The sequence below is a fragment of the Chelonia mydas genome, chromosome 1, assembly GCF_015237465.2.
Source record: "Chelonia mydas isolate rCheMyd1 chromosome 1, rCheMyd1.pri.v2, whole genome shotgun sequence".
Classification (NCBI taxonomy): domain Eukaryota; kingdom Metazoa; phylum Chordata; order Testudines; family Cheloniidae; genus Chelonia; species Chelonia mydas.
Window position 1 is genome coordinate 18,868,664 of NC_057849.1, and position 12,705 is coordinate 18,881,368.

Consider the following 12,705-nt stretch of genomic DNA (forward strand, 5'->3'; position numbering starts at 1 on the left):
GAAGGTGTGAGTAACAGTAGGGGGAAATTAGTATTGGGGAAATTAGGTTTTGTAATGACCCAACCACTTCCAGTCTTTATTCAGGCCTAATTTGATGGTGTCCAGTTTGCAGATTAATTTCAGTTCTCCAGTTTGACATTGGAGTCTGTTTTTGAATTTTTGTTGTTGAAGAATTGTCACTTTTAGATCCGTTATTGAGTGACCAGGGAGATTGAAGTGTTCTCCTACTGGTTTTTGAATGTTATAATTCCTGATGTCAGATTTGTATCCATTTATTCTTTTGCAGAAAGAGAGACTGTCCGGTTTGGCCAATGTACATGGCAGAGGGGCATTGCTGGCACATCCTGGCATATATCACATTGCTAGATATGCAGGTGAACGAGCCCCTGATGGTGTGGCTGATGTGGTTAGGCCCTATGATGGTGTCCCTTGAATAGATATGTGGACAGAGTTGGCACCGGGGTTTGTTGCAGGGTTTGGTTCCTGGGTTGGTGTTTTTGTTGTGTGGTGTGTAGTTGCTGGTGAGTATTTGCTTCAGGTTTGGGGGGTTGTCTGTAAGCAAGGACTGGCCTGTCTCCCAAGATCTGTGAGAGTGATGGGTCGTCCTTCAGGATAGGTTGTAGATCCCTGATGATGCGCTGGAGGGGTTTTAGTTGGGGGCTATAGGTGATGGCTAGCGGCGTTCTGTTACTTTCTTTGTTGGGCCTACCACCACAACACAACAAAAACACCAACCCATGTAATCTAGCCTTGCTCCAGCCCAAGTATCAATGGAAAGCCATCAGAGACAACTGCAAACAACCAAAACCACTTGGAGGTGAAAAAAGGAACATTACAACAGAGACTCACACTATTTATGAATAAAGACAAAAGATTATTCAGTATAACACAGGGGGAGAAGCACTATGGATCCATTCACTGAGGAGACATCTTGAGGGGCAAGGGAGTTCTCATGAAAAATTGGATCCTGGTTCCTGTGAAGCCAGCCAGATTGAACTTCATGGGGGTGGGGAACCTACTTTAGTAGATAGGAAAGGTAACTATTAATAAGTGTAGACTCAGGTTTGTGTTCTATGATTTTGTTTTGTATTGTAACCATTGGTTTCTGTCATTTTCTCTTGTTTCTAATAAAATCTCTATCCTTTCTTAAAAGAAAAAGAGGTTTGTTTATTACCAGTGCTGTGTGTTATGTAGGAATGGGGGTTTACGGTCAAACTAGTAAACTGGGGTAGAGTGGTTCCTTGGAGGCAGAGGAACTTGGAATTCTGTGAGTAGCCAGTGCCAGGTGTTGGATATCACTGAGGAACGCTTCAAAGGGACTCAGGGACTGGGGTGTACCTGTTAACCTACAAGGCAGATAGGGTTGGCACAGCCCAGGAAGAGTGCATGAGTGGCTGAAAGGCTGGTGGTGGTAGGGAGCTGATACCTAGCAAGGCACAGGCAAGACTTCCTCATGCTGGAGGCAGAGGGTAACAAGTTGACTCAGAGTCTTGGGTACCCTGAGAACCGTCACACCCAGAACTTTAGCAGTGTCCCAAGATTTATTTGAAATGATACAGTGATCTTCTCAGCCAGTTCCTTTATTACTTTTGGGTGCACATTATCAAGTCCTGCTAATTTAAAAATGTTTAACTTTAATAGCAGCTGTTTTAACATCATCCCTAGTTACTGATGTCATAAAAAGTATTTCCTTACCAGTGTAAGATATGAATACATCCATCTGCTTCTTTACAAATACAGAACAGAAATATTTATTGAATGTGCTGACTTTTCTGCATAATGATTGATAGTTTTATCATCCTTATCTATCAGAGCTATCGCCTTGTTAGAATTTTGTTTGCTCCTGATATATTTGAAGAGTTCCTTTTTATTGTCCTTAACCCTACTGGCCATAGATTTGTAAAGGATACCTCCAGCTTTCTTTATCAACAGTATGCATTTTCTATAGGTTGATTTGTGTTAATTGCTATCAGCTTCTCTATTTTTCCAAATTTTATGGTCACTTCCTCTCCATTACGATGTTGTTGTTGGTTTATTTTATTCTAAAAAGCCTTCCTGTGTGACTGTGGAGCTGTATATTTTTAGCACCTAATCAGATATTCAAAATGGAGACTTTTGCCTTTTAGAAAGTGGCTCCCCTCCCCTAATGGCAACCTGTATACTATCATGGCAGAAACTAATCCAGAATCTATGGCAGGAGAAGCCAAGTGGTGCCACTTCCCAGGAACTTATCAGTCACACCTAATTCTACAGAAAATGGAGCAAACCGCAACTCCCTTTGTTTTCAACATGGGAGTGTGGCCCACAGACACTATGGTTCCCAACATGAACTATTCCATCTTGAGATGTGTGGTCTGGCTGGGGTTGTGGTTACCAGTGAATTGCACAAGATGACTGCAAATGAGAGTGGGTCATGAGCCAACTGGCAACATTGTGGGCTACATTTTGAACAGTAATATTCCAGACAGATACAACATCGCTATTAAACAACCCATAGAAGACTGAATAAATCTTGGTTAAAATATCGCTGTACCTCCTGTGCCTTCCAGTGGTAAGCCCTCTGAGGCAGGGACCATCTCTGTGTCATCTCATTGAGTTGTCTCTTTCAGGGACAGCGCTCCCCCCCCCCACCACTGATCAACTGGATAAATTACACGTGGCAATGCCAGCGCAGTGGACATAAGTTTCACTGGCCGTGGTAAGGGAGGTAACTGCATTTTCCAAGTGGTGCATCACTGCTGTATATGGTTTTCTTTTCTTTGAACAACAAGATATTTGACCATCTCCAGCAAGAGTCTGAACAGTAGACTCTGGGTGAACTCCTGGCCCCACAGAGGTCAATGACAAAGCTCCTGTTGGCTTCAGTGAAGCCAGTATTTCACCACCTGGACGTAGGAGGAACTAGAGAGAAGTAGTCAGAAATGCTGAGCCGGGGAGGGGGACAATTATTATTGTAAAGATATTTCAAAGGAGAACTGACAAATTAAATGAACACGTTCTCCAATATCAGTAAATCTAGAAGGTGAACTGATAAGAAAAATGGAATCTATTTTTATGCAACTGTCCCTACTAATAAAGAAAATACAGAAAACATGGCATCTGAGCAGAATTGTTTTTAAGGCATTATTAAAACCATAACTAAAACTGGTACAAGTGTAAGCTACAGAATCATCATAATGATTTACTTGTTTTGCCAAGTATAATTACTATTCTGTGCCTGAATTTAGAAGACAGACAAATGCAAAGGACAAGAAAGGAATGCAGACCAAAATAATAATGTTTTAAAGAAGGTTATGGATCCATGGGATTGTTTGTTTAACCATTGGGTGTGCAGAATATACCGCATCATGTTCATGAAGTGTCTTAGTTACCTGCTGACTTGAGAGTTGACAATGGCTTGCTCGGGAAGAAATAGTAATCATAATGGCAAAAGACCTTGCTTTACCTCCAGGACTTAATGGCAGGTAACTACAATAAAACACTCCACATACCTGTCAGTGGGTGACTCTCCTCCATGTGCAAAGAGACTGAAACTACTTAGTGATGGTCCTTCTCCCGCAGAAATTCAGGCTCTGCACCTGCAATAGGAATAGGTATTACCTGAGCTTTGGTTGGCTCTTCAGTTGTTAGCTGAACACGAAACATTTAAAACATTCTTCATAACATTTTTTTTTCATTTTTAAACTAAGAAATCAATAATTCTGATTTTTGTGGATCTGAGTAATATATTTAGTGCTATCTCCCTAGTTACCTATATGGCTCCCATCACTGCAATAAAACAAACATGAATAAATTTCTCCTCACAACACCCCTCTGATGTAGGGAAGTGAGATGATCCCTTTGTACAGAGAGGGAACTGAGGCACAAAGAGAAACTATTGGCCCACGGTCACGTGTGAAGTCTCTGACAGAGCTGAGAATTGAACCTACTAGATCTTCTCAATTCTAATCCAGTGCCTTAATCACAAAACAACCCCTTCTTTCTCATTCTTAGATTCACAGATTCTAAGGCCAGAAGGGAGGACTGTGACCATCTGCTCTGACCTCCTGTATAACACAGCCCATAGAACTTCCCTAAAATAATTCCTGCTGGAACTAGCGTAAATCTTTCAGAAAAAAAATTGAATCTTTATTAAAAAAAAAAGGCCAGTAATAGAGAACCCACCACAGCCTTTGGTAAATTTTTCCAAGGATTAATTGTCCTCACTGACACAAAAGTTGCTGTACGGAGAGTGAAGTCCTGTGTTATTCATAGGAGAGGTAGGCCACAAGAAGCACCAGTGCAAACTTCCCATATACACATCTCCATCAGTGTACCTCATCCCTGCCCCAGGGATCAAAAGGATATTCAGCCTCTGTGCCCATTCCATCTTTGGCCCTGCTGAAACTGCCATCAAAGATGCAAAACAATGCCACCTATAGTGGGCTTTTACTCTGGATGGACAACTCTGGACTAGAAACTGGACTCAGATAATTAACTTCTTCCATTTAGACAGTCATCAGAAGGTAGCAACCAAACAGTTGGTTGATGACCAAGGTAGATGACCAAACGATCAGCAGAAGGTAACTATAGCTAGATACCCATAACATGAGATGGTTATGGGTTCTTGTGGCTCCTTTTCTGGTAGCATAAAGAAGCAGAAAGCCAGTGGATTTGGCCAGCTGGAGGTGTTTTGGGGGAAAAGGGGTATGGCCAGATCATTGTTGCACTCTGACTATTGTCAGCTGCTGAACTGCCTGTTGCAACCAAGTGTAATTTAGAGCTGCCGTGGGGCTACTCTAAATTGTATCAGGTGCTGAACTGGCCCATGGTCACCTTGTTGATTGGAGAAGAACAAACATGTCTCAAAGCTATCCCCCCATTTCTCAGCTACAACTAGCAAAGCTCTGGCACAGTTAATGAACTAGCTTTTAGATTTTCTCAGTGATTGTCCACTGCTTGCAATGGACAAAAATGGGCCTGGTTCTGCACTCATACCCCTTTTACGCAGGTAAAATTTCATTGACACAACTATTTTAAGTGCTTATATGGCCCCATTACCATAACAGCCAATCATCTTACAATGCCCTTGTGAGATAGAGAAGTGTCATTATTCCCATTTTACAGAAGGGGGAATTGAGGCACAGAAAGACTAATGTTTTGCTCAGGGTCACACAGAGAGTCTATGGAAGAGCAGGAAATTGACCCTCGGTCTCCTAAGTCCTAGGCGATTGTCCTAACCATTGGACCATCATTCCTCTCTATTCATGCTGGTGTCAGTGATAGGAGAATCAGGACTGATTTACACAGGGCCCAACCCCTCTGAAATCAATGGGATTATGAAGGATGTGTAATTTAGTGCAAAACTTAGACCCCTTAGACCCTGTTTCCCCACTGTTACTCCACTGAAATCAATGGATTTCCACTGCTGTCAAACTGGAATAACACAGTCAAGGCTTGGTTCCTAGGTATGGTATCAGCTTCATCCAACATGCCATAACAACTCATTCCTGAATGGTTTCATACTCTATATCCTAGAGCAGTAGTTCTCAACCAGGGGTATGTATACCCTTGGGGATACACAGAGCTTTTCCAGGGGGTACATAGACTCATATTGACTAGATATTTGCCTAATTTTACAACAGGCTACATAAAAAAGAACTAAGCCAGTACAAAATAAAATTTCATACAGACAGTGACTTGTTTATATTGCTCTACATACTATACACTGAAATGTAAGTACAATATTTATATTCCAATTGATTTATTTTATAACAATAAGGTAAAAATGAGAAAGTCAGCCATTTTTCAGTAACAGGGTGCTGTGACACTTTTGTATTTTTATGTCTGATTTTGTAAGCAAGTAGTTTTTAAGTAAGGTGAAACTTGGGGTACGCAAGACAAATCAGCCTCCTGAAATGGGCACAGTAGTATGGAAAGGTTGAGAGCCACTGTGCTAGAGCCTAGAGCCAGCCATAGCCAGGAGGTCAGCATTAATCATTTCCTCACAGACAACATAATGAAGTGATACCTCTGACATTAGTCACACAACTGACAGAAACCACCTATGTGAAGAAGTCTCCCGAGTATTAGACAGGCAGGTATAGAATTGTCAAACATCGCATCTCGCTCATCATGACCTTGCACCTACATTCGTTGTTTACACGTGAGCAAAGTGAATGTAACATGCAATCAATTCAGATTTCTCCAGTCACATAGGCGGTAGCATTTTACCCCAGTATAACTGACTGCACAAGGTGAATGGCAGTGGAGAATCAGACTTTAAGAGCTAATGCCATCTTTCTCTATTACCTATAAGACAATTTGAAGAAAGGAACAAAACAATTCATTTTTAATAATTTAAGAACCATTCTAAACTGCCCTGCAGTGGTTTAACTTCCCCCTCCTCAACTCCCTGTGTTTCAGCCGTATGCTAAAAACTCCAGCTTCGTTGATGCCTTTCTTAATTGCCTTTTCCATTACTAAAGAGTCTCTTTATAAACATTACTGTACAGTGCTGGGACTCAAAATCTCAAGCCCCATGCTGGGTTATTCCACTACCTGTTTATTATATATGATTAGAGAATGCAACAGTGACTTTGAAGTGCTATAAAGCCTTGACAACACAAATATATTACCTCTCTCCTCAATTTCTGAGCACATACAGAATCGATGCTGTAATTTTCTTCATCATCTTAGACCTTCTTTGTTTCTCTCTCTACAGCAGTAATTATGATTTTCCCAAAGAACTAAGAAATACTGGTTTTATTGTCAACTTTACATTGTTTTCCCGTACAGCAAAATTGTGGAAAAAGAATAGTAACAACAGGTAAACAACAGTACAAATATATTCTCTTCTATGTACATGACTGTACTGTATTTTGTAAAAAACAATTAATCAGACCGGCATGTCAGAAAAAAACACAACCACACATAAAAATAGTGAATTATGCAGGGATGCTCAGGATAATTTAGGATTCAGCACAAAGTTCTAGTGAACTCTGAGATCATTTACTAGTATCTATTTTACAGGACTCCAAAATGTGATGGGAACTTTTAAAACATACAGAACAAAACATAGGATCCATGTCCTGAAATTTTTAGTCTAAAGACCTGATTCTCATGTACAGTAGGGCCTCTTTACACCATTCTGGCATTAAACAGCTCATAGAAATAACACATGTAAAATAGAAGTCTCCCCAGTATTAGACAGGCAGATATAGAATTGTCAAACATTGCATCATGGCCTTGCACCGTGATTAGTCATTTAATGGTGGCATCATAGTGGGGCTTTAAGGTGGATATAAATGTAATTTATGTCACCTTAAGGCCACTTTATGCTGCCAGGATGATGTAAAGAGAGCTTAGTGTAAATGAGAATCAGGCCCTAAGGCCTCCATCCTGCAATCGGATCTGCATGGATAGAACCCTGTGCTAGCAGAGGATCCAAACAGCTGCAATGGGGCTCCACATGGGGATAAGGGTGCACCTACACGAGTCAGATTACATGATCGGAGCCTAAATAAAGACATAACAAATGCATACAAAAGAAACAGGGAGGGGCAAGAAGGACAAGGTTCAGATAACAAGACCAGATGAGTGTTTAGAGAGTAATGCATGGCAAGTTATCAGATGCTGAAGAAACAGATGAGAAATCCAAGTGGTGACATTCCTAAAGAAGGCCAGTGTACAACCTTCTACGGAGTCCAGGCAGAACCTGTGTCCACATACCTAGCAGTAAATTGACACCATTCCATTCGTGCTAGAAGAGGTACCAACATGAAAATAGTAGTCTCCGTCTTTTCAGGCTGTGACCATTTTGCCCTGCAGTTGATAACAAATTGTTTCTGATAGTCATTGTTCAGATGTTGGAGATTCTCTTTCCAGACTCCAGTGCTGCATTTGTCAGCACATTGTCTCAGAGCTGCAATGGTAGAAACAAACAAGGCCCCAAAGACCCTTAAAAGGAGGTAGAGTTACACTCCCAGGCCTAGGGGTCTTTAAAACTGGAGGGTTTTATTTAAACTATTGTCAAGAGTCCGGCAAATACACACAGAGTTTGCACAAGCCACACTTCTGGAGGATCACCAAAATCTTTTGACCCTACCTGGTCACCAAGAGCTATGTCCCTTTAGCCACTTCAGCACAGTTCTCTACCTTAAAGGGACAGTGCACAGTAAAATATAGTCCTAGAATTCCACCCACTCACAAAAAAAAGTTAATTTATATGAAAATACACTGACTATTCTAATTCATGAATGTTACACTGTGACAACATTTTCCTACAAAATATCATTTACCGCACGGACAACATTGTCCCCAAATTTATGAAGTAGAGGATGACTCTAGATGGTATGTAACATACTGTCCATGAAGAGTGATTCATTCCTAGACTCATAGACTTTAAGGTCTGAAGGGACCATCAAGATAATCTAGTCTGACCTCCTGCACATGACAGGGCACTAAATTTCACCCACCCACTTCTGTCATAGGCACATAACCTCTGGCTGAGTTACTTAAGCCCTCACCTCTTGATTTAAAGATTTCAAGTTTCAGAGAGTCCACCATTTACTCCAATTCAAAACAGCAAGTGGCCCATGCCCCATGCACCAGAGGAAGGCAAACAACCCCCCCTCTCTCCCCTGAGATTCTAATAGCAATCATGGATGGACCATATGCCATTGTAGGCATCCTCATCACATTATCCCCGCTACAAACTTATCAAGCTCAGTCTTAAAATGAGTTAGATTTTTTTGCCCCCATTACATATCCTGAAAGGCTGTTCCAGAATTTCATTCCTTTAATGGTTAGAAATTTTCATCTAATTTCAAGCCTAAATTTGTTGATGGCCAGTTTATATCCATTTCTTCTTCTGCCAACATTTGTCCTTAGCTTAAATAACTCCTCCCCCCCCCCCCGTTGTTTATCCTTCTGATGTATTGATAGAGAATAATAGTATCTCCCCTCAGCCTTCATTTTGTTATGCTAAACAAACTAAGATCATTAAGTCTCTTCTTGTTAGATAGGTTCTCCATTCCTTTGATTGTCCTAGTAGCCCTTCTCTGCACCCGTTCCAGTTTGAATTCATCTTTCTTAAGCATGGAAGACCAGAACTGCAGACAGTATTCCAGGCAAGGTCTCACCAGTGCCTTTTATAATTACAAGAATACTTCCCTATCTCTATTGGAAACACCTTGCCTGTTGCATCCTAGGATTGCATTAACCTTTTTCATAACAGCAACACATTCATGGCTCATAGTCACCATGTGATCAACCAATACTCCCAGATCTTTCTCCTCCTCTGTTGCTTCCAACTGATAAATCTCCATCTTATAGCAAAAAAATTCTTGTTGTTAGTCCCTAGGTGCACGACCTTGCATTGGCATTATTAAATTTCAGACCATTTCTATTACTCCAGTTTTCAAGGTTGTCCAGATCTTCTTGTATGATATTCCGGTCCTCCTCTGTTTTGGCAACACCTCACAACTTTGTGTTATCTGCAAATTAGCACACTCCCACTTTTTGTTTCAGAATCATTAATGAAATAAGATTGGTCCCAAGACCAATGTGATCTCTGAAGAACTCCACTAGTAACCTCCCTCTCTGACAATTCACCTTTTAGCATGACAGGTTGTAGTCTCCCTTTTAACCACTTCCTTACCCACCTTTCAGTTCTTGTAATAATCCCCATCTTCTCCAGTTTAACTAATAATTTCCCATGTGGAACTGTACCAAATGGTTCACTGAAATCTACGTAAATTAGATCTACTGCATTTCCTTTGTCTAGGAAATCAGTTATCTTTTCAAAGAAAGAGATCAGATTGGTCTTGCACAATCTATCTTTTGTAAAACCATGATGTATTTTATTCCATTTACTGTTTACCTCTATATTCTTAACTATTATCTCTTTCAGAGTTTGTTCTAAGACCTTGCATAGAATTGAGATCAAACTATGGGCCTGCAGTTTGCCAGGTCACTTTTTTTTCCCTTTCTTAAATATAGCTATTATATTTGCAATTCTTCAGTCCAGTACAACTCCTGAATTTCTGAATTCATTAAAATTCCTTACTATTGGGCTTGCAATTTCATGTGCAAATTCCTTTAATATTCTTGTATGGAGATTATGCGGGCCCCCCAGTTTGGCCCCATTAAGCTGTTTGAGTTTGGCTTCCATCTCAGATATGGTAATTTCTACCTCCATATCCTCATTCTCATTAGCCACCCTCCTACTGTCCCCAAGTTCCTCAATACTCTTATTAAAAACTGAGGCAAAGTGTTTGTTTAGGTGTTGGGCCGTACCTAGATTAACTTTATTTTCCATCCCATCCTCAGTGCTTAGTGGTCCAACTTCTTTCCTTGTTTTCTTTTTATTTATATGGCTAAAGAACCTTTTACTATTGGTTTTAATTTTTTTTGCATGGTCCAGCTCAGCTATGCATTTGGGAGTTCACACTTTCCCCCTACACTTTCTGCACTGGTGTATAGACATCTTAGTTGTTTCTGCTTGGCTTCACCCAGATTCCTTGCCTGATCAGGTACACTCATTGTATTGCCATTATCACCTACCTGACTGTTACTGTCAGGTATTAGCACTATCTTTTCTCTTGTTGTCCATTCTTCTACCCTCTGTTATTCCTTTCTCTGTCACTGTATCCGCTTTTACTTAATTTTCCTCTTGCTCAATACTAGAATCAGGCATGGAGATTACATGAGCCTCTCCTAGACATCTCCCCTGAATTCCTAGTTTAAAGCGCTTTTAATAAGTTGTGTTAACTTCCACCCCAGAAATCTATTTTCTTCCCTACTCAGGTAGAGTCCATCCCATGAGAACAGTTGGTGAATGCCTCCCAGTGGTTGAACATCCCAAAGTCCTCCTTATAGCACCACTACCTGAGCTGGCTATTGTCATAATCTTATCTTGTCTTTGCTCTCCTCCTATTGGGATAGGTAGAATCCCATTAAACATTACCTGAGCCTCCATTTATTTAAGCATCTTCCACAGTGAAGCTCTTCTTTGCCTTTATGCCCAGCAAAAACTTAATAATAATAATCCTCAGCAGCACCTATGTTTTGATTCCAAGTGCAGTATCTCACGAATCTGAACAACAGCATACATTCGATACTTGGTAGTTTTGGTCAACTTTACAGGGGTTGATCAATTATGTGAGTCCTCCTTTCTCATCCCTTCAGTAGTCTCCTCTCTCTCTGTCTTCAAACCACCTCGATACGCTACAGATGAGATCTTTCTCCTTCACATATCCTGCAGCATATTGTTCTCATCACCATATCTAAGCACTGACCAGGTAAATCATGACATCTGCAGCCACCTTCCTGTATATAGCAACTTCACAAATTCTCCATTTCATTGTAGATCTCAGCTTCTTTGCCAATACCAAAAGTTCTCTTTTCTTCTGCTATTATTTATAGCTCTTATAGCTCTTTACAGTTTTTGTGGGTTATTATTATTTTTTTTTTGGTAAAAAAGCTGTGTTTTATTGTATTCAAGGCAGATGCTAAATGCATTGGAATTAGTGCAGCTTAGCAGATGACAAACTGCACCTCCTTAACATAAGAATGTCATCTTTTCTAGGGTCAGGACTAGTGGTGAAGAGAAAGAGAGATAATGGAATGACTTCAGCATACATGACCCCCATGGACAAGTGAAATTATATTAACATCTTGTCATGACTTCCTTTATTCCATATTATATAGTAGGTAGCTGAGGAATTAATATCTGACTATAATCCAGTTAAGAGGCATTACATCCATCTATCCTGTCTACTGTGAATTCTGAGGATCCATTTTCCGTAAAATACCTATTATTCTTTTAAAATGAAAAGGAGGACTTGTGGCACCTTAGAGACTAAGAAATTTATTTGCGCATAAGCTTTCGTGAGCTACAGCTCACTTCAGCAGATGCATGCAGTGGAAAATACAGTGGGGAGATTTATATACACAGAGAACATGAAACAATGGGTGTTACCATACACACTGTAACAAGAGTGATCAGGTAAGGTGAGCTATTACCAGCAGGAGAGCAGGGCGGGGGGAACCTTTTGTATAATGATAATCAAGGTGGGCCATTTCCAGCAGTTGACAAGAGCGTGTGAAGAACAGTAGCGGGGAGGGGGGGGGGGTAGCGGGAGGGAATAAACATGGGGAAATAGTTTTACTTTGTGTAATGACCCATCCACTCCCAGTCTTTATTCAAGCCTAAATTAATTGCATCCAGTTTGCAAATTAATTCCAATTCAGCAGTCTCTCCTTGGAGTCTGTTTTTGAAGTTTTTTTCTTGAAGAATTGCCACTTTTAGGCCTGTAATCAAGTGACCAAAGAGATTGAAGTGTTCCCCAACTGGTTTTTGAATGTTATAATTCTTGATGTCTGATTTGTGTCCATTTATTCTTTTACATAGAGACTGTCCAGTTTGGCCAATGTACATGACAGAGGGGCACTGCTGGCACATGATGGCATATATCACATTGGTAGATGTGCAGGTGAATGAGCCTCTGATAGTGTGGCTGATGTGATTAGGCCCTATGATGGTGTCCCCTGAATAGATATGTGGACACAGTTGGCAACGGGCTTTGTTGCAAGGATAGGTTCCTGGGTTAGTGGTTTTGTTGTGTGGTATGTGGTTGCTGGTGAGTATTTGCTTCAGGTTGGGGGGCTGTCTGTAAACAAGGACTGGCCTGTCTCCCAAGATCTGTGAGAGTGATGGGTCAT

General features: G+C 40.7%; 1 protein-coding gene across 1 annotated transcript in view; it reads right to left on the bottom strand.

Moving 5' to 3' along the window:
- The window catches only part of TENM4 (teneurin transmembrane protein 4), a 1,747,045-nt gene that overhangs the window by 1,320,031 nt on the left and 414,309 nt on the right, over positions 1-12,705 (bottom strand). Inside the window, exon 3 of the mRNA XM_043528206.1 lies at positions 3,492-3,578. The gene's annotated coding sequence lies outside the window, so the exon portion shown is untranslated. The remainder of the gene's footprint in view (positions 1-3,491; positions 3,579-12,705) is intronic.